The sequence below is a fragment of the Anthonomus grandis genome, chromosome 13 (genome assembly GCF_022605725.1).
Source record: "Anthonomus grandis grandis chromosome 13, icAntGran1.3, whole genome shotgun sequence".
Classification (NCBI taxonomy): Eukaryota; Metazoa; Arthropoda; class Insecta; order Coleoptera; family Curculionidae; genus Anthonomus; species Anthonomus grandis.
Genome location: NC_065558.1, coordinates 1361329 through 1387202, shown reverse-complemented (window position 1 = coordinate 1387202; position 25874 = coordinate 1361329). Strand labels below are relative to the sequence as shown.

Sequence of the window (25874 nt, the reverse complement as noted above, 5' to 3'; positions counted from 1 at the left end):
GGACACCCGACAGGCAGGCCTGATTCATAAATGATTCAGCAGTGACTGTGGCCAGTGGAATCTTCTTGAGAGTTTCCTCGGCTATACCTGAAAAAAATGTGTTGAACTCGGATGCAGTAAGACCCACGGGCTGCTCACTATTTACCTTCTTCCATTTACAATCTGCCAAGCAGCTTTCGTTCTATTATCAACCTGTAATCCACGCCCGATTTCTTTTTTTTGCATAAATTTTTGCAACATTTCAGCAGGTAGTTCTAAACAATTAAATTAAGATATTTTAAAAGCAGTGCCTTAAATCATAATTTTCCAATAGTAATTTTTTTTCCAAATCAAATGGAGAATCTAACGGTTGACTTTTTATTAAAAAAAATATTTGATCACCTCGCAGATTTGAGGCGAAAGAGGACCAAGTCCCTCCGTATGTACGCCACTGGAAATTTTTAAAAAAATTGGATTCAAGGACAGTAATTGACAATTTACTACAATAATCTGCATGCGAAATTTAATTAAAAGTTATGATAAACAAACAAATAATTATTCTTAACCTGTACGTATATGGGTTAATAGACCAATGATTTAGGCATGAATATCTTTAATAAATCATGAATAGATTTTATCAATTCCAAGGGTATTCAGTAGGGTTATTCTTTTCTTTTTTATTAGTGAAGACACAAGAAGCTCTGATGAGGCCTAGTACAGACGAAACACGTGTAATCTTTATATTCCAAGATATTTGAGATCTGTGACTTACAATTTGATTTGAAACCATGGATTATGTATAATAATAATAAAAATAATAAAAAGTTACTTTTAAGTACACATTGTTGTTGTGTCATTCAATGTTTCCTATAATTTTTAAAATAGTGGGTAATAGATAAAATCCTAAAAAAAATCATGTTTTTACTTAGAAATTAAACGATCAAAATTCAGTTTCTATTCTTATACAGGGTGTAACATAAATGATAACTTTAATTTTAAGAGGTGATTCCTTGTAATTTTTTAATTAAAAAAGTTCATATAAACATATGTCCGGAGACGATTTGTTTTCGAGGCAAAACTTTTTTTGTTAAATCGAGAGGATTCAGGTCTGGAGATCGTACTGGCGTACTGGCCATAGCTGAGGTCCCCCCCCCGACCAATCAATCAATCTGTCAATGTTTCTTCTAGAAATTATCTGTAAATGTCACCATTCAGCCGAGGAGGGAAAAAATGCCGTCTGATAAGACGATCGCCAAAAATTCCTGCCCAAACATTCACTCCAAACTGTTATTGAAATCCACTTTCTCCAGTGGCATGGGGATTTTCGTAGTATCAAAAATTACTATTGTGGAAGTTTCTGATGGGTTCCCGTGAAATACTTGCCTCATCTGTGAATAGAATTTTAGACGTAAAGTTTGGATTCCGCGCATTTTTTTGAAGAGATCCTCGGCACAACTCTACACGTGCAGAAAAATCTCTTGGCAACAGTGCTTGCACCCGTTAAATGTGGTATGGATAAAGTAATTTTGATTGCAAAACCGTTTAAACACTTTGGGGGCTAATATCAATCATGACGGATCGTCTTCCACTGCTTGCAGAATTGCTTCCTTTAATTATTGAGTCATTATTATTCTCGGTCTACCAACGCGCTCAGCATTAGCAGTTAAAGATTCAGTTTCGCACAGTCGGGCATGGAGTCTTATGAAAGTCGTTTCTCATGGAATTAATCTATTGGGAAAGCGTTTGTGGTAAAGTCGAAGGCCTTCCGCAGCATTTCTATCTGCAAGCCTTTAAATAAAATGCATTTTAGCTAATTCGACGTTATTCATAGATATCTGCACACTAAAACACATTTTATAAAATATTAAATGCAATTTTTTATTCCCCTGATATTTTGAAAACTGTAACTTTAAATATCAATATCAATATTAGATGTCAGAATCCTACTATGTGTTATCTATTACAGATTCCTTGTAGATTCTGTTAATTCATTCAAATTAAGACTTAAAAAACTAAAGTGTAGAAATTGTTTTACGTTTATGTAATTGTTACTTCTTTGCTCTTTATTTTTGCTATAGTTATGTTCATTCTCATACTATTGACTATTGGTAAATTCTTTGCCACTTATTGTTATTATTTTTTTAATTGGCTGTCCCGTTGAAATAAATAAATAAAATTTAAGGGGCAAAAAAGGTCCATTTTTAATTGTTTTAATAAAAAAAAATTAACATTCTGTATCTCGAAAACAAAGCGGCTCCGGACATATTATGTTTATATGAATTATTTTTCTAATTAAAAAATTACAAGGAATAACCCCTTAAAATTAAAGGCATCACTTATGTTACACCCTGTATATAGCAGCAAATCTCAAAAAATGTTTTTATATAAGTCGCTTAAAAAAGTGTAAGTATGGTTTCATAAATTTATGTAATACCTACGGTATTTATACGGATGATGAATGTTTCTTAATAAAAATAAAAATGTGTCACCGATATGACCTAGACTCTCCCGTAGTAGAGTAACCTTTTATGCAATTTTATATGTTTCATTGCAATAAAGTTAAATACCCGATTTTTCGTTTTATTAACTGGTATAACGCACTCGAATGCATGTATACCATAAAATATTCAATTTCGATTTTACGGTTCTGACGTAGTAAAAAGTTGAAGTGTTCCGATAAATGTTTGATTTATAAAATGTTTACGAGCGATTATATGTAAAAATCAACTTGCGACCAGTAAAGTTTTAATTAAGGAAATTTCTTTAATATTAGAAAACTTGACTTTGGTATGGACTGATGTGAATAATTCATTTTCATTATTATCAAGTTTTAGGTTAAGAAGTTATAAAAATATTTGGGACTTATCGAATTTGTTGGTACTCACTTTTCCATATTTTTTTTTTAATTACTCCCTACATCATCTGGATATTGCATTCTTGCACTTAGGCATTGTATATTTTTTTCAATTTATTCCAGACTTTTTTTGGGTCCCTAGGATAATTTGTGATTTGGTAAAAATTCTTGCGAATGGAAATAGTTATATTGATCCACAGTTGAACTTTTCATTGCACATAGATAATGTTTGTAAATATTTGTTTTTCATTTTTGTCTCGTACTTCAACTTGTTTGTCACTATGGTCTAAAAGATAGTATTTAACACTATTATATTGCCTTATTTTAATTATTGTTCAGCTTTACTTATATCTTGTACACAAGAAAACATAAATAGGCGTCAATAATACCAAAATAAAGCTCAAGGATTATTTTGAACTGTGGTAAATATACACCAATTGAATCTATGCTTTCTACATTAAATTGGTTATCGGTAGGAAAAAATATTGAAAAGGCAAATTTAACAGTAATTTTCAAAATCGAAGACGGTGTTTAGTAAGTAAATATTAAAAAAGCAACATCAATAAATATGTTTAATAGAAAAGTTTTTAATTTTTTTAAAGAATCAATTATAATTTTAAGGAATTTATTATATTACACGCATGTATAATGAAATGTTTGTTTTATATACTAGCCAGCTGCTAAATATAACTTAAATTTTTTGTTAATACAAAATGGGGTAGTTTAATAGTTTGCATTTTTTCGCTAAAAGTCCTTTTTATTTATTTATGTTTATATAGAAAATCAATTAAAATAAATGACGATACAATAAAATGTTATTTGAAAATTTTAATGAGAAACGAACGGCGCCGGCCAATAATAATCTAATAACAGCCGCGTCAATGTCAACCCAAAAAAAAAAAAATATAAAAATATCCAAGCGATCGTGTAGGCACAAGCAGAAACGAGATGTTCTCAAACTGTTTATTTTTGAGGTTGACATCGGAAGTTTAATTGACGAATACGGGATAAATAGAGAGGTTCAGCAGATTTCGAGTGGCTTTGGTTTGTGTTTTTTTTTTGGAATTTTGACTTGACAAAACTCCCTAATGTCCCCGAGTTTGCTTCTAGTCTGGTTGCCAAAAATCGTCTCGTTTAATCTTGACCGAGCATATAATCCGAAATAAACGTTAAATTTACGATTATTCAGCGTTAAAACAATGATTGACTCGGTGTGGTGCGATTAACAGTCGTGTCGCAACCGATTGGGTTTTTCTTATTGTATCAGGCAACGTAAAATTTGAAAGTACCTCTCACTCGCGTTTAAGTATCATTTACTTTGGGATCTTATGCGTCTTATTATAAATATTTTTATTTTTTTCAAACTAACAGAAATTTTGTTATTTATTAGTGGTAGTTTTGACAATTTTATGTTTTTTTTTTGTTAAGATATCCAATGAATTTAAATGAAAAATAGGCGTACAAATTTCTAAAATTTTTGCTTCTATGGTTTTTGTGGACAAATATCAGTTCATTTCCAAAAAAAAAACATTTTTCTTTTAACTCCCTGTATATTTTTCAAAACATCTTGAAACAAATATCCGCTAATTTTAAATAATGATTACCTAGTAACGTTTTTCAAAATTCTTGCTTTTTTCGATCTAACCCAACGTCCCTCTAGACATTTGCTATCAAATATTTATTATTTATATTCTTGTTGTTTTTTATATAAAAAAAAATGGCTTTGTGTATATCCTAATTTTTACTGGAGACTTTATATGTCATGGTTTTTGAACGTTTGTAAAAAATTCCCCATTTTTTTTTAAAGTTTGGCCACTTATGTAGAGAATTATGGTAATATCACAAAATATGTTTTATAATTTGTTACCGCTTTTTGGAGTTTTTATGTTAATAACTAATTATTCTTTTTTTTTTAATTTTTATGTTTAATCTAAATTTAATACATAAAAAAAATCAAGTTTTAGTAAAAATTTTCAGGCTTTGCTATCAATTTGTGTCTTTTTCAGGCATTTGACGTTATTTATAAGTAATTTTTTCTCTTTTTCGGTAAAATTTTTAATGTTTTCCAGGTAATATACTTCAGTGTCTTTCATTCCAGGCATTTGAAGAATTTGAACTTAAGATAATATTTTTACAGGCTTTTGAAATGAATTGTTGTCTATTCTATTGGGGATTTACTGAAAATTTTTTTATTAAAATATTGTATAATCTTTTTTGGTTCTAAAATCAATTTATGCCTTTTTTAGACGTTATTTTTAATTAAGTTTTGATCTTTTTCGGTAAATTTTTTAATGTTTTCCAGGTAATATACCTCAGTATCTTTCACTTTTTTCAGGAAATTTATTATTTTTTTTCAGGCATTTAAAGAATTTTTATTTATGTCTTCCGGGCATTTAAGATATAATTTTTTAAAGAAAACAATTGGAAATGTAAAACATGTACTAACAGTAGTAACAGACCCGAGAGATCGAGGAAAAGAAGCCAAGTTAAGGATCTATGCATCGACCAAAACTTGATAGATCATATGAATTGTACCTTAGACCTATTAGTCAGTAAAACTAATGCACTTAATAAAAAAGTTGATATACTATTGGCTGAAAACATCAGCCTTAAATAAGAAATTGCATATTTAAAAAGTATGCAATTAAAAAATAATATTGTTGAAAAACGGATGTCTGAGAAACCATCATAGGCATCGGTCATCTAAAGTAAGGTCTTAGTTGTTAATCAGAAGGACCCGATTCCAAAGGATATTAAAAAAATAAAGGAAGATTTAAAAACAAAAGTAAATCCAACAGACGTCGGAATCGGAGTAACACTGGGGAGAGCGACAAAGAAAGGTGGATTAATCTTAAGCTGTGGCACGAAAAAAAAAAATTACCAACATCCAATCGGAAATTCAAAGTAAACTTGGTGAAAACTATAGTGTTGATAGACCCAAAATATTACAAAGACTTATTAAAGTGGTAGGTGTAAATGAAAATGAAAAAGTGAATAGTGACAGTGATATAATAACAAAGGTAATTAAGCAAAATGATTTGAATAATAGTTTAAAAAATTTTAATATGAGGGTAATACGGCGAACAAATATTGCTAGAAATAGATTTAATTTAATATTTGAAGTGAATGAAAATACATACAGTTTGATTATAGAAAGAGAAAGAATGAATATAGGATGGAATCGCTGTCCTGTGTTCGATGAATATGGCGTCATTATATGTTACAACTGTTGTCAATATGGTCATGATAGTAAAGAATGTAATAGTACTCTTGTTAAATGTTCAAATTGTATATTGTCTAATAAAAAATATGGCTTGTCTCTTAATATTAATCATGTGGTTTGGGATAGAACTAATTGTGAAACTCTTAAAAAAATCGAAAATATTCAAAAGGGTAAATTTATTAAATAGCAATTAGATTCTGAAATCTTAGGTTCAAGTGTTATATATTTTAATTGCCAGGGATACTTAAATAATAAAGATAATATTAATGTATTTGTAAGCGAAGCCACAGCTTTTGCTTTTATCCGAAACTCATGTTTGTGCAGATATTGATTTGTGTGAGTTGAATGTCGATGGTTACCATATTGAACAGTGCTTGACAGATAATAAAAGAACTGGAGAAGTCATGGCATTAATAAGAAGTGATCTTAAATATAAATTAAAATATGTACAGTGTGTTCGAAGTTATGTATGGTGTCTATCGCTAGAATTTTCAATATCAAGAGTCAAATATCTTTGTACTGTTTTATATCATCCACCTCAAACTGAAAATGCAAAGTTTGTGGACTTTTTTAATGATTATCTTGGTCAGGTTAGTGCATTTGAGGGTGTCAACATTATTGTAAGAGACTTTAATTTTGATTTACTTAAAACTTCGTTTTATGGTGAAAAAATTCTATCTTCCATATACTCAAATGGTTTTTCTCAAATTGTTGACTCCCTTACTCGTATTACAGATAGAAGTTAGACATTAATTAATTAAGGTTCATTTAACACCCAAAATAAGTGATCATTGTATTTTGGCTGTACATCCTGATCTGAAAATAAATGAAAACTATGATGAGATTATTAATCGTAGGTGTATGAAGAGCTACAATTTAAACTAACTTCATGATTATCTTTATGATACTGAATGGACAAACAATAGTGCGGATGTGAATATTTTGGCAAATATTTTTGTTGATAGTATCACCAATATATTAAATTCTATGTGCCCAAATAAAACCATTGTTCTAAAACAGAAATTTTTGCAAAAAGATTGGATTACGTTTGATGATAAAAAAAGATGATGCAGTATGGAGGGAATATAAAAGAGTACGAAACTTAATTTTTAATCAAATTAAAAATGAAAAAGAGAAATATTTTAGAGAAGTTATTGATGAAAATAAAAAAATCCGCGTGAAATGTGGAAAAACCTCAAAAAGTTACTTCCTGGAAAAAATATTTTATTACCAAAAGAAATTAAATTTGATGATCAAATGACGTCAAATGAGTTACAAATTGCAACAACGTTGAATAAATATCTTATAAATAGTATAGTCAGTTGATATTATCAATAGTATTCCAAACTATTCTCTGTCTTATGACACCTTTGTCAATCCCCCTAATATTCAATATTCGGAGTTCTCAAATTTTAAATAAATATCCCTAACTGAATTAAAGATAATTCTGAAAAACTTAAAGAATGTCGGAGACGGAGAAAATGGAATATCAAAAAAGGTTTTGTGTGACGTATGTAGTGTGGCTGGAAATCGACTTTTAAATACAGTAAATACATATTTAAAAGAAACACTCTCAAGCGGAGTATTTCCAGAGGCTTGGAAAGTGTCAACAATAATCCCTGTACTAAAAAAAGCACTAAATACTATTTCCCACAATGAGTTTAGACCAATAAATACCGTGAGGTTTATGAGAAAGTGTTAGAAATTGCTGTGAAAGAACAATTACAAGAATATTGTGATTCTAACGATATTTTCGTGTATGGGGTTTTCCTGAGAATTTTTTTTTATGAAAATATTGTATAATTTTGTTGGTTTGGTTAATTAATATTTTTATTAATATTTCTAATTAATTTTTTCTCTTTTTCGGTAAATTTTTGATGTTTTTCAGGCAATATACCTTAGTGTCTTTCACTTTTTTAAGGAGATTTTTTATTTTATTCCAGGCATTTGAAGAATTTCGATCTGTCTTCCAGGTAACTTAAGATAATATTTTTTTACAGGTTTTTGCAATTAATTTTTGTCTATTCTTTTATTGGGTATTTACTATGAAATTTTTTATGAAAATATTGTATAATTTTTCTTGGTTTTATTAATTTATATTTTTATTATTATTTCCAATTAATTTTTTTTTCGGTAAATTTTTGATGTTTTCCATGCAATATATCTTAGTGTCTTTCAGGTTTTTAAGGAAATTTATTATTTTATTCTAGGCATTTGAAGAATTTTTATTTATGTCTTCCAGACACTTAAGATATCATTTTTTTACAGGTTTTTAAAATGAATTTTTGTCTATTCTATTGGACATTTACTGAGAAATTTTTAATAAAAATATTGTATAATTTTTTTCGAAAAATTTTTTATATTAAAAATATCGACATTCAACATAAGGGTATTTACTCAGTCTTAGAGGCTTCAAAACTCGACTACCTGAAAGAAAATAGTTATTTTTTAACCAGCTAAAACCAAAGTTCATGTTTTCCTATACAATATACTAAATAAGTCGAAAAAAGTAGCAAGGAATTTCTTCCACTTAGAATTAGAGGAATAAATCGAAAAGTGCCCACCTTAACTTCAACTTTAATTACCTAGAAAAATTAATATCATTATTCATTATCATTATTTAAGACTTTTTATATATTTTAAGATTGTATATAGTTTTATTAATTAATATTTCTAAGCAGTTTTTTATCTTTTTCGTTAAATTTTTGATGTTTTCTAGGCAATATACCTCAGTGTCTTTTAGGTTTTTAAGGAAATTTATTATTTTATTCCAGGCATTTGAAGAATTTCGATCTGTCTTCCAGGTAACTTAAAATAATATTTTTTTACAGGCTTTTGAAATGAATTTTTCTCTATTCTTCTATTGGGTATTTACTATGAAAATATTGTATAATTTTTTTTTGGTTTTATTAATTTATATTTTTATTAATATTTCCAATTAATTTTTTTTTCGGTAAATTTTTTATGTTTTTCATGCAATATATCTTAGTGTCTTCCAGTTTTTTAAGGAAACTTATTATTTTATTCCAGGCATTTAAAGAGTTTTGATTTATATCTTCCAGGAACTTAAGACAATATTTTTTTACAGGCTTTTGAAATTAATTTTTGTCTATTCTATTGGGCATTTATTGAGAAATTTGTTATGAAGATATTGTATAATTTTTTTGGTTTTAATGTCAATTTGTGCCTTTTTAATGTCTGGACGTAATTTCTAATTAACCACCAAAAATTCCAACCATACGACTAATTACCTTTTATGTTTTTCAGTAAATTTTTGATGATTTCCAGGCAATATACCTCAGTGTCTTTCAGTTTTTTAAGAAAATTTATTATTTTTTACAGGTTTTTGAAATGCATTTTTGGTCTATTCTATTGGGATTTGTTGAGAAATTTTTTATGAAATTATTGTATAATTTTTTTTGGTTTAAATATCAATTTGTGCCTTTTTCAGGCACTGGACGTTATTTCTAATTAACTTTTATTTAATTTTCATATTATGAGACAACAATTAACTTTCATGTTTTCCGGTAATTTTTTTATGTTTTTAATGTTTTTGGAAATAAATTTTTATATTTTCCAAGAAGAATAATTTCAAATATTTTCCAGGTTGTTGAAATAATTTTTTAAGGTCTTCCAAGAATTTTAAATAATTGTTTACGTTTTCTAGACATTCGTTGACATTCCCTATGAAATTTGAAATAACTTTTTTTGAAATCTTGCAGACTTTTTGGCATATTCCAGGAAATTCAAATAAACTACATATTTTTAATGTGATTTTGACGACACTTGTGTGCGACGTTACCAAATCGCTTAATTTTCTTAAAATTTGTCTCTATAGAGAAAGAAAAAATCACATACAAATGTAAAAACGATGTTGCCAACTTGCCCAAAATTATCAAAGTTTTAGATACTTTTTATGTGGTTTAAAAATTTTTATTACAATATTTTTGGATTGAATATTTTGTGTTTAGTTGCTTAAATTTTTTTCTTGATATATGAAATAAAAAAATATTTTTTTTCATTTTATTCCAGGCATTTGAAGAATTTTATTTTTGTTTATGTTTTTCAAGAAAAACAAAATAATTTGTTATATATTCCAGGCATTCGTCCACATTTTCTGTGAAATCAAGTAAGAGATTTTCCACGTTTTTTGGCATTTTTCTTTACTAAATACTAAAACAGATATCCACTAATTATCAACAATCATAACCCTTACATTTTTAAAAATTCTTGGCCGTAACTTCTAACATTAAAAAAAATTCCCTTGATTCGCTCCTGACTTGGATTCAACTGCTTGCATGACACATATGCAAAGCAAACAGAAAAAAAAGCAATAAATCTTACACTCATTAAAAAACTCTTACATAAAACCCCAATTAATTGCAACAAATATTGAATAAATTACATGACAAATATGACTCAGACGCAATAGTAATTAATTTGATCGATTACAAAAAAACGGGGGAAATGGGGAGAAAATGGCCGCGTAAACTCGCTAATATAAAAACAAATGAACCGTGTCGACTTGTTCTGTCTGCAAATGACAGGATACACCTGAAATGTTGTAACAAAGAAACATCCAGTCACTTATACCGAAATAGACACCAAAACTGTGTGTGTGTTTTTTTTTCGTTTCTAACGTATTAGTCACTTGTTACTTACAAGGTTAAGTCTGGCCTTAATTTCGTATTCAAATGTCAATAAAAACACCAAAGAGTGGTATAGTTTGAGATACGTAAGGTGGCACTTAAAATTGTTTCATGTTTATTAATTAAGAAATGTTTAGGGATTTATTAGAGTATTTTAAATGGCAAAACTTACTATACAGTATTGGCCATAAAAGTTGAAACTTTCAAATTTTTCCAATGTTTTTAATTTATATTTTATTTTTGTACATCCAATCAATAAACATATTTATAAGTAAACAAAAAAGCGTACCAGAATTTCAACCTTATCTTGTTTCAGATAATAAGAAATACTTTAAATTTTTGTGCTGGACAAAATGCCATGTCTTTGACACACCAGTATGCAAGTGGGTTCTTTTTATTTATTTTATTTTGTGTTACCATGGGAAAAGGCAAGGACTATTCCAGCGACATTCGCCCAAGAATTTTAGATTTTTACAATCAGGGTGTTAGGCAGCGTTATATTGCTCAAAGAGTAAAACGTTCCTAAGAACACCCTGTCACGGATAATTAACACGTTCACTGCCAAGAAAAATTTGCTATTATGTCACTAGCGCCTGTTTTATGCCTATTTTTAAATTTTTTGATTTGTTTACAACTCTATTTTGATATCCAAAACATGTTTTAAATTTGAGTTAGTCAAACTTAACTGAGTTAACTTCTGAAAATAACTGGACTGCGAAGGTCTTATACATCTTTATGGGTTAATTTTCTTAGACGATAGAATCGCAGATAAAAACTATAAACCCACTGATAATGAATCATCTGGAAGTTCCGATATAAATTCTACCGGCTCCCTATTTATCTGCTAATTCTGGCACAAATTCTCCATTGTCAGGAAGTAGTGCTGTCTCCGTGCCTACACAAAACACAGATACAGAAGGCGATTTAGCTGATTATATGATATGGAGTAATTATTGATAGCTGAGCACAGTTCCCTTACTTCAGTTTCGAGAAGCTGTCAAATATGAGTTTGTGAAGCCAGGATCCTTGAGAGAAACCAGATGCAGAGATTGCTCCAAAAAGAAAACGCCAAAAGCACTATAAAAAAATGAAGACCTTGCAGTAAACGCTATAAAAAACTTAGAACCAAAAAAAAATAAAACAAAGCACGAAAACTCACTGGAGTACGTTTTTATTGTAAAGGCTGTGATGGTGAATCGTTTTTCTGCTTGGAATGATTCAATAAATTTCATAGATTTTTAAATCCATAGATAGATTTTTTTTATTACGTTTGTGCATTCATTATTATTGTAAACTACTGGTTTTTGTTTCAGATTATTTCAAAAAGAAACAATATATTAAGTAAAATGTTCTTGTTTCTCTAATCTCCCATATCTAGAAATCAAATATGCAAAATCATCTCGAGTTTGTCATATTTTAAAAAAAACTTATATGTTCCAGCTATACTCAGGCGTTAACTCGGTCTATCACCAGCCCTAAACCAATATAAAATAAAACAGTTGGCATAGAAATATTGAATATTTTGCTTGGTGCTATAGATCGCGTTAGCGAACGTGGCAAATATTCTTCTCAGTTTTACAAACCGTAGTGGCGAATAAAACTAATAAATTTTTGGTCTTATAAACCGAGTTGGCAGCGAACGTGTTAAAAAATATCGTATATTTGGAAATGTGGTACCAGGTAAAAGCACTGGAAGACCTAAAGCCACGACTGCTCGTGTAGATAGGCGAATTTTAAATATTTGCCAGAATGACCCATTTTTGTCATCCTCCAAAATTTTACAAAAATTAAATGAAGGTGAGCCTTCCAATATCTCTGCAAGAACGGTAAGAAGGCGATTGTGTTCTGGTGGACTTAGCAGCTACAGACCTGCTAAAAAACCTTTGCTGCGGAAGAAAAATGCGTACTCCCGAAGCGTGGTAAACAGCTTAGGCGAGATTGTGTCTCCCTGTCGAATTCCAAGTTGTATGGTCATTGGTCTAATCTGTAGGGTATGTTGCTTCTATAAGACATTTATTAAATAAGACTGTTATTTACTTCAGTATATCTCTCCCCCTTCCTTAACTGCCTTGACCACAATACCATCTTCATAAGTAGCTTTACCGTTCTTCATTTCTGATAGTGATTTCTTAACTTCCCATGTAGTTATTTCCGGCAGCTCTTCCCATTATTAATAATATGAGGGATTATCTGGAGATCATTTTCTTTTGGTCTTTTGTTGTAGAGGTTTGAATAAAATTATTTTATGATTTCCAGACTTTCTTTTTTATCTGTGGAGGGTTGCCTGTTTTTATCCTTCACTTTATTAATCTCAATTTCTTTTGAGAGTTTTTTTCTCAAATACTTTGATGCTTTTATTCTCTTTATTAGTCCTCCTTATCTATTTGTTGTTATAATCCCTTCTATTTTTTTCGAAATGCCTTTGATTTTCTATATTTCTCTATTTATCTGTCTTAACTGTTTTTCGTTTGTCAGGTGTTTCTGCAACATTTCTCGCCTCTATTTCATATAAACTTTTGTACTACTATTTTCGACTGTGGTCCACTTATTTCTTTTCGTCATAGTAAGTATTGCCCTCTCTCCCTCCTTACGTTCATTCTTATTGTTGCCCAGGGCATTCTATAGTGACTACCTATCGACAGCCAATTTAATACTGTAGCATCTCGTTTTTAAGAGATGCTATAGTGACTTACCTTCTTATAATCTAAAGTTCTTTTTATATTTCCATCAGGGCTGTTCCATGACCATTTTTGGTGTTCGGCTTTCACAAAGATAGTATTTATAGCGATGTCAAGTTACGCCTACAATTTGCAATGGATCTTCTTAACTGGACTGTACAAGATTGGAAAAAAGTGCTATTCAGTGACGAATCTAAGTTTAATCTGCGTTTTCCAGGGATGGAATACTTCATGTAAGACGACCGAAAGGTGAAAGACTCAAGAAAAAGTTTATCCGACCTACGGTTAAACATGGAGGTGGTATGGGGATGCTTTTCTTGGTATGGTACTGGGCCAATACATAAAATTGTGGGGAAAATGAATCGATTTATGTATCGGAATATTTTGCGAAATACAATGGAGCCTTACACATTTGAGTCTATGCCAGTAAATTTTGTATTCCAGCATGATAACGATCCAAAACATTCGTCAAAATTGGTAAAAGAATGGTTGGACCGAGAAAAGATCACAGTTTTAAAGTGGCCGGCCCAGAATCCAGACTTAAACCCCATTGAAAATTTATGGGAACATCTGGATCGCAAAATTCGGGCATCCAGAACAGTCAAAAATGCTGATGAACTATTTCATAAGCTTGTTGAAGCCTGGACTCACATTGACAGACAAATAATTGAAAATTTGATTGAATCAATGCCCAGAAGAATGCAGGCAGTAATTAATGGTAAGGGTTACCATAGCAAATATTAATTATAGTAATATGGTTTCAATAAGTTATGTTTTATGTCGTTTTTAAATAAAAATCATTTAGTTTCAAGTATTTTGTCCAGCTTTTTTTCAATTTTTATTACGAACTGCTACTGGTGCTGAATTTTTGTGAAGATTTAAATTAATTAACACTAGTTTTTCGTGTACAACAACTTTATAAGAGAAAATAAAATGTTTAATAAAAGGCACACAAAATATAATAAATTTTCAAAAGTTCCAACTATTATGGCCAATAGGTACTGTAGTTAAATTTGGGAAATGATGGTCAAAAGATACAATTTTCAAGACAAGTTGCGCAAATATCTGATAATTTCTTAAAAATGTGAACAGTTGTGTTTGAATTTAGTTTTGTAATTTGTCGAAAGGTTATTTAGGGTTACATTAAAAAAAAAATGTTAAGAAATTCGAAAATTTGTAGCCACAGTACTAAAAAGGTCAACAGGGGGTGTCAATTTTTTTCGGTTTTTCTATGAATGCCTATAATTTTAAAAGTACTCAACATAGATTTTTTTAGTATTTTTTTTGATTCTGGTCTATTGCCCTTTATCGGCTTATACTTGAGTGTTGGGACACCCTGTATATATATATATATATATACAGTAGTGGAAAAATGTAGAGCAACATTTAATAAGTTGCTAAAATAAAATATTAGATGATGACTTTTAGCATAAAATTTCTGTAGATAAAAACATATGGTACTTATAAATGATTTGCCAATAAAAACTGTTAATTCTTATCTCGTTTTACCAAGGGACACAAAAAAGAATACTTCAGAGTAGAAAAAAGTAAAGCAACATTTTTGATATTATATAATTTAATATTTCTCAAATCATGCAAAATATTTTACTTAGTGTTAGTTTAAACTGATAAGTTGACGGTATTTGGCTGCTTAAGATGCCTCGCGGTAAACATTAATTTATCTGTCGATATTAAAAATAGAATTGTTGATTTATAAAAAAGTGGTCAAAAGCAGATTGCCATTGCAAAGACATTTAGGTTACATAGATCTATCGTGTCTCGTATAATTAAGCAGTTTCATATAAATAGCGATTTATCTGTTAAGAAAAAGTCAGGGAGACGTAGAAAAACCACTCCATATACCGATAGACAAATTATCAAAATTGCTAAAAATGAGCCTTTTCTGGGATCCAATAAGATAAAGCACCGCATATCCGAAGAGCTTGGAGTAAACGTGACTTCGAGGACGGTGAGAAATAGACTATTAGAGGCCAAGTTATTTGCGAAAAGACCTGCCAAAAAAACCGCTGCTGTCAAACAAAATAGACGTTCCCGTTTAAGTTTTGCCAAAACGCATCTACATTATACAAAGCATGATTGGAAAAAGGTAATCTGGAGCGATGAATCCAAGTTTTGTTTGTACAAAAGTGATGTTAGACGCCCTGTCAGTGAAAGACTCAACCCAAGTATACCTGTCCAATAGTGAAACATGGTGGTGGAGCAGTAATGGTTTGGGGATGCTTTTCGGGCTATGGTATGGGCGCCCTGTATAAAATAGAAGGTATAATGGATTGGTTTTAATATAAGGACATATTAGAGAGCCAAATGATTCCATATGCTGATGATACTATGCCTTTAAGACATTTATTTCAACAGGACAACTATCCCAAGCATTCTTCTCGGTTCGTAAAAGCTTGGTTCAGAAAGGAAAACATTAATGTAATGGAATGGCCTTTACAATCCCCTGATCTCAATCCAATTGAGAATCTGTGGGACATTTAAGATTCCAAAATCAGAGGAAAATCTTATAAAAATCAGCAAGAATTGTTTGAAGCATTGAAGGAAGCATGGGTGAATATGGATCCAGGGATTATTTCTAAGCTAATAAGATCTATGCCAAAACGTTGTGAAGATGTAATTAAGAATAACGGGTACTTTACAAAATATTAACTTATGTTTTCTTTTTATTTATCAGAAATGAAATAAAAACGAATATTTAAAAATGTTGCTTTACTTTTTTCCACATAAAAAATATTTTTTTAATATAAAAATACTAAGGACAAGAAAACATGTTTTTTTTTCTTAATATTAAATTGCTTGTGTAATAATAAATTACTGGAATTAATTTTACTTCTAGCTTACATTCACTGCTTAAAAAAAATATAGTATTTTGAAATGTTGCTCTACTTTTTCCACTACTGTATCTAAGTAGGGAGAAGACATATTATAAACTAAACCCAACTCAATCCCCATTGAAATCATGCAACTAAAAAACGGTTTTTTTTTCGATGTGTTTTGTTGTTTTTTATATATAAAAAATACTAATGGCATCCTAGTTTTTATTGGAGACTTATAACATATTTCATGTTTTTTTAACGTTATTCATAGTTTAAATGAAGCCTTCAAATGTCTGAAATAAAAATTTAAAAATCTCCTTTGAAAACAAAAAGACATTAAAAATTATTGCCTGGGAAACACTAATAAATTACTGGAAAATATAAAAAGTTAATTGAGTATTCATTGAACATGACTATAAATATTTGAAAAAGGCGTAAATTGATACAAGGTACTAAAAACTGTACTAAGTATTTATAATTTTTTATGTAAAAAAATTCTCAGTTAATGCCTAGAATGTGTTCAATTTTTTCTTCAAAAACATGTAAAAAAAAACTTTCAATTCATGAAAAATTGGAAAAATTCTTCAAATGCCTGTAATAAAAATATCCTTCAAAAAACCCAAAGACACTAAGGACTACTACCTGGAAAATCTGTAAGAATACAATGGTTTAACCATATATCAAGGTACTTAACAGTTACCCTACATAATATACGCCAAATAATATTTAAAGATAAGATAAAAATAATCGAACTTTAACCCTTTTAAAATATGCATTTAAAAAAAAATGAAACCATTGCTGCTGCTGCTGAACAAATTATTATTTTTCAAAAACGATCGTATACTTACCAATAAAATAATCCATCATAATATATAAAACGTGTATTATCCAAATAAGTTGTCAACTTAAAAAATCAGTCAAATTCCACATAATACACTCGCGCACACGTTAATTCCCCACATAGTAACTTAACACATCAAACACACATACACAAAAAAAAACTAAACTAATCGCGTTGTTAATATGTTTATATATTATTTATATATATATATTTTTTTAAATTAACAAATAAATACTAAAGTACATACGAACGTTATTATCGACGACACGTTTTTACTTTCAGCGCGATTTTAAAGCGACTAACGAGCGACCGCTTTAAAAACTGTATCGCGGTACCGCGTGAGTGCGTGAGTGAGAGAGAGGGCACGGTAGAGTGGCAGAATAAACAAAAAATTCCTTACATATTTTCTTCAATCGTTGTGAGGAAGGAAGTAAGGAAGGAAGTTGCGATTATTGGATTGTGCTTTATTTTATATAAGATTCTTTTAAGTATATTATTATTTTTTTAATGCGGTATAGAGGTGTACTATCCACTACTTATTTTTAGAGGGACAGAGAGGTACTACCTCCTCATTTTAACATTTTAATGCCTGTAAATTTTTATTTAATATTGCCTCTACCAATGATAGTATAAAAATTAGGCTTTAAAAAAATTCTTTTACCAATTTTGTGTTTCGTATAAAATTCTACATGAATTGCATTTATTTATTTCTTCAAAAATAGTGACTTAACTTCACAGATGAGTGAAATGTAATGTAATATCTAATTTTAAAACGGATAAACTGCCTGCAAAATTTAAAAAACACATTATTAAAAAATAAGCAAAGAGAACTTAAAGGAAGTAAATTAAACAATAATAGAATAAAACACAAGGTGAAAATGATGTCAGTAAATCGATCAAGGTTGTAATATGCTTTAGTTAATAAATGCCATTTTCAGTTGCTTTTGAACTTTTTAATATCTAACGTTTGTCTAATATATAGGGGAACACAATGGTAAATTGTTTTACCAAGGAATCATCTATTTGACGAGTCCTATGACCTATCAGAAGAAGGTTTAGAACATGAATGAATAAGTTGCTGTTTCTAAGATAAATATAATTAATATTTTTTGAGGTATGAAGAGGGACTAACAAGAATCTCTTAAACCAGTAGAACTTGTTTTTTTTTCTAGAGGTTCAACTGCCTGGAAAATGGAAGATTATAATTCATCATATTTTCTCAAAAATTGATCGAATTTGTTCAGTTGTTTCAGTTGTTCAGTTGTTGTTTTCTCAATTTTTGGAACACCCAATATAAAAACCTTCATATTTCCCTCAAAAATGGTCCAAATTTGTTGAAAATTACCTCAATTCATTTGGATAATTTCAGTTTTTATTCTTTTAAATATTTCAAGTTAATATTTTTAATAATAAATTTTTTACAGGTTGTCAAAGTTGATGGTAAAAATTTGCCCAATTTTTGGAACACCTAATATAAAAACCTTTATATTTCCCTCAAAAATGGTCCAAATTTGTTGAAAATTACCTCAGTTGGTTTAAATAACTTCAGTTTTTACTTTTTTAAATATTCCAAAACAATATTTTTAATAAAATTTTTTTTACAGATTGTCAAAGTTGATGGTAAAAATGTTTCCAATTTTTGGAACACCCAATATAAAAACTTTTATATTTCTCTCAAAAACGGTCCAAATTTGTTAAAAATTGCCTCAATTCGTTTGGATAACTTCAGTTTTAATTATTACAAATATTTCAAGCCAATAGTTCTAATAAAGATTTTGTTACAGGTTGTCAAATTTGATGGTAAAAATGTCTCCAATTTTTGAAACAACCAATATAAAAACCTTCATATTTCCCTTAAAAAAAAATCAAAATTTGTTCAAAATTACTTTATTTTATTTCGAAAGCTTCAGTTTTTATATAAAAAAATATTCCATATCAATATGTCTAATAAAGATTTTTTTACCGGTTGTCAAAGTCGTTGGTGAAAATTTGCCCAATTTTTAGTACGCCCAATATAAAAACCTTCATATTTCCCTCAAGAATGGTCCAAATTTGTTCAAAATTGCTTCAATTCATTTCGAAAACTTCAGTTTTTATATAAAAAAATATTCCATATCAATATGCTTAATAAAGATTTTTTTACAGGTTGTCAAAGTTGATGGTGACAATTTTCCTAATTTTTGGAACACCCAATATAAAAACCTTCATATTTCCCTCAAAAATGATCCAAATTTGTTGAAAATTGCTTTAGTTCATTTGGATAACTTCAGCTTTTATTTTTAAGAATATTTTAAGTCAATATGTTTAATAAAGCTTTTTTACAGGTTGTCAAAGTTGATGGTAAAAATGTCTCCAATTTTTGGGACATCCAATAAAAAAAACTTTCATATTTCCCTCAAAAATGGCCCAAATTTATTCAAAATTCCTTCAAGTCGTTTATAAAACATTATATTTTATATATTTGGTAATTTTAATATTTGAAGTCAATATTCTTATTAAAGAATTATTTTATGATTCGACTGCCTGGAATTTAATGAAGAATGAACCTAATTTCCTGAAATTTGGCAGAATTTAAAAAAAATTGATTTTTGACTTAACTGCCTGGAATTGAATAGAAAATGAACCAATTAAACGTAAGACGGAAAATGAGAGAACAGACGAAAATTAAGAGGTGACAGTTTCCAGTTAATTTTTTAATTATTCCTGGCACTTGAATATTTTCTATTTTTCAACTGCCTGGACGAGATCAATAACTACTTGAAGCACTTGGGAGGACAAAAAAAATTTGACAATAATACCTCACTCATTTATATATTCCAAACAGTTGAGACTTTCCAAAATAAAAAAAGAACTTCCGTAAATAACTACTCCCTTTTACTTGGAAGTTTTTAAATTCCAAGGATTCTTCGTATATAAATTATTGGGAATCAATTGCGTGAATTTTCTCATTTTTTCTGACAATCTGTATTTTCCGAATTTGTTCAAAATTGCTTCAATGCATTTCGAAAGCTTCAGTTTTTATATAAAAAAAATACTCCAAATCAATATGCCTAATAATGATTTTTTTACAGGTTGTCAAAGTTGATGGTGAAAATTTTCCTAATTTTTGGAACACCCAATATAAAAACCTTCATATTTCCCTCAAAAATGATCCTAATTTATTAAAAATTGCTTCAAGTCATTTGGAAAACATTAGTTTTGTTTTTTTTAATTATTCAAGTTAATATTCTTATTAAAGAATTTTTTTATGATTCGACTGCCTGTAATTTAATTAGGAATGAACCTAATTGCCTGAAATTTGGCAGAATTTTAAAAAAATTGATTTTTGACTCAACTGCCGGGAATTCAATAGAAAATGAACCAATTAAACGTAACTCGGAAAATGAGAGATGACAGTTTTCAGTAAATTTTTTAATTATTCCAGGCAGTTGAACATTTTCTACTTTTCAACTGCCTGGACGAGATCAATAACTACTTCAATCACTTGGGAGGACAAAAAAAATTTGACAATAATACCTCAATCATTTACATGTTCCAGGCAGTTAAGACTCTCCAAAAAAACCCTTTGCCCTTTTACTTGGAAGTTTTTAAATTCCAAGGATTCTTCTTATATAAATTATTGGGAATCAACTGCTTGAGTTTTTCTGACAATATGTATTTTCCAGCCAGTTGTTTTTTTTTCTAGAGATTCTCAACTGCCTGGAAAATGGAAGATTCTTAATGAGAGAAACACTCAGGACAAAAACCATCATATTTCCTCAAAAATGGTCCGAATTTATTCAAAATTGCTTCAATTCATTTCGAAAACTTTAGTTTTTATACAAAAAAATATTCCATATTAATATGCCTAATAAAGATTTTTTTACAGGTGGTCAAAATTGATGGTAAACATTTTCCCAATTTTTGGAAGATCCAATATAAAAACCTTCGTATTTCCCTTAAAAATGGTCCAAATTTGTTAAAAATTGCCTCAATTCGTTTGATAACTTCAGTTTTTATTTTTTTATATATTCCAAGTCAATATTCTTAATAAAGATTTTTTTACAGGTTGGCAAAGTTGATGGTGAAAATTTTCCAAATTTTTGGTACACCCAATATAAAAACCTTCATATTTCCCTCAAAAATGGTCCGAATTTCTTAAAAATTGCCTCAATTTATTTGAATACCTTCTGTTTTTATTTATTTAAACATTTCAAGTCAATATTTTTAATAAAGATTTTTTTACAGGTTGTCAAAGTTGATGGTGAACATTTTCCCAATTTTTGGAACACCCAATATAAAAACCTTCATGTTTTCCTCAAAAATGCTCCAAATTTGTTGAAAATTACCTCAGTTCATTTGGATAACTTCAGTTCTTATTTTTTTTAATATTTCAAGTCTATATTTTTAATAAAGATTTTTTTTACAGGTTGTCAAAGTTGGTGGTAAAAATGTTTCCAATTTTTGGAACACCCAATATGAAAACCTTCATATTTCCCTCAAAAATGGTCCAAATTTGTTAAAAATTGCCTCAATTCATTTGGATAACTTCAGTTTTTATTTTTAAGAATATTTCAAGTCAATTTTTTTAATAAAGATTATTTACAGGTTGTCAAAGTTGATGGTATATATTTTCCCAATTTTTGGAACACCCAATATAAAAACCTTCATATTTCCCTTAAAAATAATCAAAATTTGTTCAAAGTTACTTTAGTTTATTTCGAAAGCTTCAGTTTTTATATAAAAAAATATTCTAAATCAATATGTCTAATAAATATTTTTTTACAGGTTGTCAAAGTTGATGATGAAAATTTTCCCAATTTTTGGAACACTCAATATAAAAACCTTTATATTTCCCTCAAAAATGGTCCAAATTTGTTAAAAATGGCTTCAGTTCGTTTGAATAACTTCAGTTCTTATTACTAAAAATATTTCAAGTCAATATTATTAATAAAGATTTTTTTACAGATTGTCAAAGTTGATTTTCCTAATTTTCCTAATTTTTCCTAATTTTTTGGACATCCAATATAAAAACTTTCATATTTCCTTCAAAAATGGTCCAAATTTGTTGAAAATTGCCTCAATTTGTTTGGATAACTTCAGTTTTTATTTTTTTAAATATTCCAAGTCAATATTTTAAATAAAGATTTTTTTACAGGTTGTCAAAGTTGATGGTAAGAATTTTCCCAATTTTTGGAACACCCAATATAGAAACCTTCATATTTCCCTCAAAAATGGTCCGAATTTCTTGAAAATTACCTCAATTTGTTTGAATACCTTCAGTTTGTATTTATTTAAATATTTCAAGTCAATATTCTTATTAAAGAATTTTTTCATGATTCGACTGCCTGGAATTTAATGAAGAATGAACCTAATTGCCTGAGATTTGGCAGAATGTTGAAAAAAAATGATTTTTAACTTAATTGCCTGGAATTCAACCAATTAAACGTAACTCGCAAAATAAGAGATAACAGACAAAAATTGAGAGATGACAGTTTCCAGTTAATTTTTTAATTATTCCAGACAGTTGTACATTTTTTTTACAAGTATTAATTAAATCTGGAAATCATCTTTTATCTTTGACATTACAACTTATTTTTCATATGTTACCGGCATTTTTTCCTAAAGTACTCAACCAATTATTCCAATGCCCTGGAAGATAATAAATAAAAATTACACCAATTACTTAAGAACATGAAAATTTAATTAAATTGTCTGAGATGTATAAAACATGACGTCAAATGGCTAGAATAAATGCCCGAAAAAAATGCCTCAAAACATTGGGAAAATAACTAAAAAAAAAAATCAATATAATAAAATAGCGTGATCCCTGAACTGCTTGTGATGTATCCGATTTAATACTAACCGTGACAGGCTAAAAAGCGGTAAATTTTCGCGATTTTAGCTTTTCTCCCTTTTCGTGTCTTGTCGAACAATAGCTGCCGGTTTTGCAATAAATGTCAGTTTGTTGTTCGAGAGTCCGAACTTTTAACGGTTAAAACCGGATTTTCGTTTGTCATATAAACGATCACCTTTAATAGACCCTTTATTTTGTTAGCCCAATAAGCTTTTACGGGAATAAACAAAATGAGAATTTACATATAAAAATACTTCCTTATATATAGAAAGCCAGAATGATTGTTCAAAACATAAAATTTCTCTTCTCACCAAAAAAAAAGAAACATGTCTAAATAAGAATATAATTCGTTAACATGTTTGATGGTAATCTATAAAATAAAACAATACGTATTGTTCTATATATTTCACGAAATTTTAACAATAAATTAAGTGAAAAACGAGCGGATTAATGGGCGCCATTTAGTTTATTAAATGCTCACAAATATTTCGCTATACGCGGATTTCGAAAATTCGAAATATACTTACATAATTCTTGATGTCTTGATCGTTCCCTTTGGACGAATCTGTAACAAAAATTTAATTCATGTAAAATGTATATTATGGATAAATAATATAGTAAGGTCGTTTTCGCCTTGTACTTTGCGTGTTTACTAACGTAGACTATAAATAACTCATTTACCTTTCTAAGGGGGTTAAAATTGTATGAAATTAGATTTACGCACTATTATGAAAATTCCAACAGTTTTGCCTTAGTTTCGTTTTCCTGAATACAACGACACTAGCCGCAAGGTCGTAGTCAAAAAAATACTCGATTTCTTAGTTCTGCTCGGATTTCCTTATAACCCGGTGTTTTCGTGATCTACTTGATGAGAACAATGCGCTGGTGTAGTTAGTTCGAATTCAAAAAAAAAAATTTTTTGTTAAATCGATACAGCATGGCAGGGTATACTTGAAAAATAAAAAAACTAAATTTTGAGGGCCGATATTTCGGCTTCTATAAGCACTATCATGAAAATTCCAACGGTTTTGTCTTAGTTTCGTCTTTCTGAATCTTACAAGACCATCCGCAAGGTCGTAGCTCTAATTGTAGCTGAGAAATCGCATTTTTGGAGCCCATTTTTGGCCTCAAAAACGAGGTCGAAAAATGACTTTTTCCGAATTTTCAAAAAGCTGTCATTCAGTTAGTTCTGCTCGAATCTCATTATAACCCGGTATTTTCGTAATGTAGGTGGTCTAAAGAAGACGCTGGTATAATTAGTTCGATTTCGAAAAAAAAAAAATTTTGGTGAAAAAAATCGATACGGGGGGGTATACCCGAAAAACGAAAAAACCCAAACTTTGGAGGTCGATATCTCGGCTTCTACCCGTCCGATGTGGAAAATTCCAACGGTTTTGTCTTAGTTTCGTCTTTCTGAATCTAGCAAGACCATCCGCAAGGTCGTAGCTCTAATAATAGCTGAGATATCGCATTTTTAGAACCCATTTTTGGCCTCAAAAACGAGGTCGAAAAATGACTTTTTCCGAATTTTCAAAGTGCTGTCATTCAGTTAGTTCTGCTCGAATCTCATTATAACCCGGTATTTTCGTAATGTAGGTGGTCTAAAGAAGACGCTGGTATAATTAGTTCGATTTCGAAAAAAAAAAAATTTTGGTGAAAAAAATCGATACGGGGGGGTATACCCGAAAAACGAAAAAACCCAAACTTTGGAGGTCGATATCTCGGCTTCTACCGGTCCGATGTGAAAAATTCCAACAGTTTTGTCTTAGTTTCGTCTTTCTAAATCTTACAAGATCATCCGCAAGATCGTAGCTCTGATAGTAGCTGAGAAATCGCATTTTTGGGGCCCATTTTTGGCCTCAAAAACGAGGTCGAAAAATGACTTTTTTCTATTTTTCAAAATGCTGTCATTCAGTTAGTTCTGCTCGAATCTCATTATAACCCGGTATTTTCGTAATGTAGGCGGTCTAAAGAAGACGCTGTTATAGTTAGTTCGATTTCGAAAAAAAAAAATTTTGGTGAAAAAAATCGATACGGGGGGGGTATACCCGAAAAACGAAAAAACCCAAACTTTGGAGGTCGATATCTCGGCTTCTACCGGTCCGATGTGGAAAATTCCAACAGTTTTGTCTTAGTTTCGTCTTTCTGAATCTTACAAGACCATCCGCAAGATCGTAGCTCTGATAGTAGCTAAGATATCGCATTTTTGATGCCCATTTTTGGCCTCAAAAACGAGGTCGAAAAATGACTTTTTTCTATTTTTCAAAATGCTGTCATTCAGTTAGTTCTGCTCGAATCTCATTATAACCCGGTATTTTCGTAATGTAGGCGGTCTAAAGAAGACGCTGTTATAGTTAGTTCGATTTCGAAAAAAAAAAATTTTGGTGAAAAAAATCGATACGGGGGGGGTATACCCGAAAAACGAAAAAACCCAAACTTTGGAGGTCGATATCTCGGCTTCTACCGGTCCGATGTGGAAAATTCCAACAGTTTTGTCTTAGTTTCGTCTTTCTGAATCTTACAAGACCATCCGCAAGATCGTAGCTCTGATAGTAGCTAAGATATCGCATTTTTGATGCCCATTTTTGGCCTCAAAAACGAGGTCGAAAAGTGACAATTTCCGAATTTTCAAAGTGCTCTCATTCCCTTATTTCTGATCGAATTCTGTTATAACCCGGTATTTTCGTGATCTACTTGATGAGAACAATCCGTTAGTATAGTTAGTTGATTCGAAAAAACAATTTTTTTTTTGAAAAAATTGATACGGGATAAAAAAACCCAAACTTTGAGGGCCGATATCTCGCCTTCTAAAAGCACTATCATAAAAATTCTAACGGTTTTATCTTATTTTTGTTCTTCTGAATCCAACGAGACCATCCGCAAGGTTGTAGCGTTATTATTAGCCGAGATATGGCATTTTTGATGTCGCACTTTTGCGCTCAAAACCGTCGTCAAAAAAATATTTTCAGACACTTCG

General features: G+C 29.8%; 1 protein-coding gene across 2 annotated transcripts in view; it reads right to left on the bottom strand.

Annotated features, from left to right (window-relative positions):
• LOC126744299 (pleckstrin homology domain-containing family G member 5) overlaps positions 1-25874 on the bottom strand; it is a 171620-nt gene that overhangs the window by 131965 nt on the left and 13781 nt on the right. Inside the window, exon 2 of one of the 2 annotated variants that reach the window (XM_050451681.1) lies at positions 23425-23462. The gene's annotated coding sequence lies outside the window, so the exon portion shown is untranslated. Of the gene's footprint in view, positions 1-17068; positions 17346-23424; positions 23463-25874 lie in introns of those variants that run through there. The other variant, XM_050451680.1, reaches the window with a different exon arrangement.